This window comes from Halyomorpha halys, unplaced genomic scaffold (assembly GCF_000696795.3).
Source record: "Halyomorpha halys isolate HHAL.00 unplaced genomic scaffold, Hhal_1.1 Scaffold95.1, whole genome shotgun sequence".
NCBI classification, from domain to species: Eukaryota; Metazoa; Arthropoda; class Insecta; order Hemiptera; family Pentatomidae; genus Halyomorpha; species Halyomorpha halys.
This window is the reverse complement of record NW_027108063.1, coordinates 1,347,572-1,352,945: the sequence shown is the minus strand read 5'-3', so window position 1 is coordinate 1,352,945 and position 5,374 is coordinate 1,347,572.

Sequence of the window (5,374 nt, the reverse complement as noted above, 5' to 3'; positions counted from 1 at the left end):
TTCAGGTGTTAGGTGTCCTCTTAGGAAAGTTTTTAATTATTAAAATCCTAGATTTATTGTAAAAAAAGTTCCGATCACAAAATTGAACACTTGTAGCGCATTCAAAACGTATACGTTTTTCATATACTCTACACGAAACAATTTGTAGGTTATTAAATTAACCAAAGAAAGAAATAACATGAACTGAATTGGACAAATATTATATATACTGTATCGGAAAGATATTAAAGATATTAAATTGATAAGATAAATATAATAATGTGTAGATAAATGTTTAATTGTAACTAAATTCATATCAAACTTCTAAATGTGTTTATTCAATCTACATATATAGTACACACTCAAATCTAGCAACAGGGAAGCAATGCCAGATCAGCTAATAATAAATATGTCTATGTTCTTATTACATAAAAATCCCGTTTCTATCAATAAACTTTCGCAATTGACCGATAAAATTAATAGTTATGAAACTTTAACAAAACATGTTTTAGGCGATATCATATCTGGTGTAAATCCACTGATACAGATGGACCACTTCCACACTATCACGCCTTTTCAGATAAAGTTAACCTTCTTCTGATCACTACCTACAGCCCGCATTCCCTCTTGACCCTTTCAAATTTCACTTTTGACTGATATTCGCCGGTAGGATTTGGGTGAAGGGGCTGCCCCTTTCATCTTCTTGGGGAAGGAGAAATCGTGAACGGCTATAAACCCGTCCGGAACGGGGTCGTTCGGGACGCCCTAGGGGGTTGCGGCCGGCTATTAAATACTCCGGATCATAGGGTTCTTTCATCTCATATCTCCATCTCTACTTCATCCTTCAATCCTCTAAGATCTCTCTTATAGAATGTAGAAGATATCGGCTCTAAGGACGTAGTATTTCAATTCTAGGACAAGAAATACGCATTTAAGTTATATTTGACTTATCCAATACGTCTTCCTCATATCCTTGCTCGGATTAATTATAAAACATGGCTTCTTATAAACACGTTTTATAACTTCGGAACTTCCTACGATATGTGAAAACACTACTACGTTTAAATTACCTGCACGTGTGCCACGAATTTCGATGAAACCTTTGTAGGTGATACTATGCCTTAAAATATTGAACACATGGGAATATTAGGAGCCAACACTCCACAGGAATCCCAAGAAGTTTACGTGTGAAAAATAAGTTTTATTTTATACATCTAGTTCTGGTGGTTCCAGTAGTGCTGGAGTATCCTTAATGTCAAAGGAAAAAAATCAAAACCGAAATCAGATGACATGATGTTTATGAAAATTGAAACAAAAAAAGTTTGGCCAACTTCCTTAAAATCTTTTTCACAATAGTTTTATATCGTTCTCCTGCTTCGAATGTACTGCTCTGCTCTGCATTTTACAGGTTCAAAATAAATAAATTAAAGTTTAAAAGACGTATTTTTAGCAATACTACTTTGTTTTTTTGGTGGATTTTTTTTTATGAAATATTACTCCAAAAATTAATTTTATCTGTTTTGATTTACTTTTTTGTGTTTAATATTTTAAATAGATCGGTTTATTAAAGTGTCATAGCTAGGGGCTCTCATAAAATCCTAATCACTCTTCAAGCCAGTACAATGTAATCTCGGTAATCTCAACTTCAGTATCCCGAACACTAGTAATTTGGACTAATGTAAAAAAAAAATCATAAATCATATCAATCACTGTCTGCAGTGGACAACAGAGAATGATATAGCGTGGCAGCAAGTCCTTCTCTTATAACACCTAAGAGAAGAAGCAGTGAAAAAGCTTTAGAAAAATAAAAAATAAATAACAAACTTCTTTATATTTACTATCATACAAGTAACCAACATATTCTAACCAGAACGGGAGGGTCAAGTTTTCATTCCGTTGGTTCGCTACAAAATACAAGTCAATCCCTCTTCCTGTCCTCAGATTCGAACCGGCGCCGCTGCAGTCTCGAGGCTGCTAAATTAACGCCTCATCAATCTCGGTCACAAACTGCCTAATTATTATCCCTTAATTGTAAAATTATTTTGTAAACACTACCAGAACGTTGTAGAGCGGAACACCTAAACTACCATGCTTTAATGAGCCCAAAACTACACTATAGTAGAATATTGTTAATGAATGCCGATAGGCCCAATTAAGCAGTATTGACATTTTGTTGAAGACTTGTTGTTTAATTTGGTATGAATGTTTCATGAAAGTCTCCTGTCTAGAAAGAAATCAAGATCATGATGGGATTTTAGGATAGCAACCTTTTTGCAATAGTAGTTTGGGATATATCAGGAGTGGCAGGGGTACCGGCATTTCATGTTAACAAGACTTAAGTTTTTTATTTCGATTCGACTGTAGCCTTCTTCCTTCAGTTGATGGCAGAGTGAAAACATTTTTAGTTTTGTCGACTCAAGAGATTGGAAAACACAAAATAATTAATAGCGCCACTAATGATATCTTTCTTGTCATGCTTTATAATTTAAGCACTTGATCGCAGCCAGCGGCTACTGTGGTACGGAAAACTTTCTTATAGTCCTAGCGACATAGCTTTTCTGAGTATCTGTTAGAAGAAAAATAAAAATCCAGCCTATACAAAACGTATATATTGAAACAAAGGTACATGTATGTATTACTATTAGTGTTGTCATTTTGAATATTTTAAATCGGTTATTCAAGAGCTCCTGACAATTGCTCCTTGATCACATCGAAAAGTTGTTTTACCTTTTCAATTAACGCAATCATCAATTGAGATATTTAATAAATCGATAATAATAAGTAATAATCGATATTAACTGATCTATCATTGAAAACATATTTTGTTTAAAATACAACAAAATATAAGTGTTAGTAACAAAATATGTTTACCCACTCATGTCTTCGAATGTCTTGGGAAGGAGAGTTTTGAATTTATTATTAAACTAAGTATATATGTGTATATAAACTATTATATCATTCTTAATTATTTTTACATTGTTTCCTTTTTTATTATTTTTTTTTTATTGTTCAAGTGATTAAAGTGAGAAAGTAACTTATAATCATTTTTTTTTTATAATGACTACTTATATTTCTTTGTATTTTTGTTTAAGTAACTCTGAGGATCCTCAGCCTTCATCTGTTGATTTCTCTGTATTATTCTAAAGGGACTCGTCCCAGAATAAACAAAGTATTATTATTATTATTATATGAGGAGAAGATGGTTGGGGGGTGCGGTCATCATCCAACCTCTTCTTCTCATTTATATTATCCTCGGTCAACTATCTTCTCATCATTATAAAACTAAGTACAGTTTTGTAAAGTGAACTACACTCTTGCTATCATATAAAAAGTAGCAGAACAGTCACGCCAAAAATTCATTTTTTAAACAAACATTTTAATTATTATTTAACTATAATGAGCTAATCCTAACAATTTACCTGAAAAAAATTCTTAATGTATTTCTTTACTCTAAAGCCAGCCGTAACCAAGCTGATTAATCTGATATGCAGCTTAATTTTGAACCTTTTCACTTTAAATATACAGAGAGCTTTGAAGAATAAGTAATAGTTTCATGATTATTTGTATTATACGGATTTTTTAATCCATGACTTTACTGTATGCTTTTTGACATTTCAGGAATGACAGGAATTAAAGCGGTTGATTGAAAGTGTTGAAATATATCGTGTGCAACAAAACTTAAACCTATAATAAGGTGCATATTAGGGCCAAAAATTGGTTTTATGACATTCAAATATACATAATATGTAACATAAACATTAATGCCGTTTTCTAGGGGGAAGGAGGGAAAAACTTTCGCTACGCCAATGGTCTAAGTTTGTCAGCGCTCTAAAATAAAACATGAGATTTAACCCAAACACATACTTAAATATTGGGCCTTTATGGAAATTGCAGTCTATACTTTAGGGTAACTAAATTAAATATTCCAATAAAGATCTGTACAATCATAATCATCAGGGACCCAAAATCAAGATATCTGTTATTTTAAATTTAATAATCCTTTTACTGGAAGAGTCTTATGGAATTAAAATGGATTTAGTGAATGACACAATAGGAGAAAATTATATGTCATATATAGGTTTTTGTTATCAAGTAAATAATTTATAAATAGTTCTTTGAGTGTATATGATATATTAGTGTTGTTGTAAGCGCATGTTTATGGTTTTATTGAATTTGTTTTTTAGCAGCCTGAAGATGGGGGAAATCTCCCGAAACGTTGCTGATGATATGAAATAAACTATTGTATTTTAATAAGGAATAATTTGTGTCATTCACTAAATCCATTTTAAAGATATCTGTTGTTTATTATTTTAATTAATCCTTTCAAAGCTCAGGGGATAGGCGCAAGTCTATCGATCTGGGTCTGCGGGCGGTGCCGGTTTGAATCCGGCCTTGAGGCGTTGACGTTTTCATTAAGTGGTGGTCCCACAATATTAAGAACTTGACCCGTAACCATGGTTAGAATAGGCTGGTCACCTGTAGATAACCAGGCGACCATCACCTTCTACTTGGATTGCCTTTAAAAAAAAAATAAAAAGGCCTCTCCCGGCCATAAGTCATCCCTCAGTCTCTTAAGTCTACAGTCTACAGTCTACCGATAGATCAAAGAGATAATAAATGTTTCAAGCTCGACTAGCAAAGCTCTCGGCACCAATAATTTCTACTTGGTGGCAGTGCCATGATGTGAGCGTTTAGATGCAGCTGCTGCGTCGAGTCCTGTAATGGATAAGATAAGCTGGAATAATTATAGATGGGCTAACAGACAGCTCTATGGTCGAGGAATGCAGCCTCTCCGCTGTGCAAGGAAGTGCTGCATGACCTTTAGCCCACACCCCTGACCTCAAGTCCTATATCCCTTCGGTATAGGAATCTCGGAATAGCTTTGATACCTCAGAACCGCAGGTGTGTTTAACTCACCACTCTTCAAGTCTTTACCTCAACCTAAACTTTCTGTACAAATTTTCAAACTTTTTTGATTTATTTAACCCATTTACTGCTGAAAGGTTTTTAAACTATATAGTATACGATATATTACATTTAATATTTTTAAAAATATCAATAATAATTATGTTTGAATGCTACAACATAATTATGTTCAATATGTCACCTCTAAAAGAACAATGTACTTTTAAATATTATTTTAATTCTATATTTCATACTACAATTTGAAATATTCTCCGGGTCTGAAATCGCAAATAGGACGTTACTTAGACGGTCTGGACATTACTTCTGTTCCCTCTACCATTACAGTAAACTTTTTTTTAAAATTTATTTATTGATACTTACAACTGTATAAAAAATACAACAAATAAATTTGATCATAATGACATAATGATATGATACAGGATGTAGAGAAACTACCCAGTAGTAGAACTCTAAAAACAGTTTACAATAT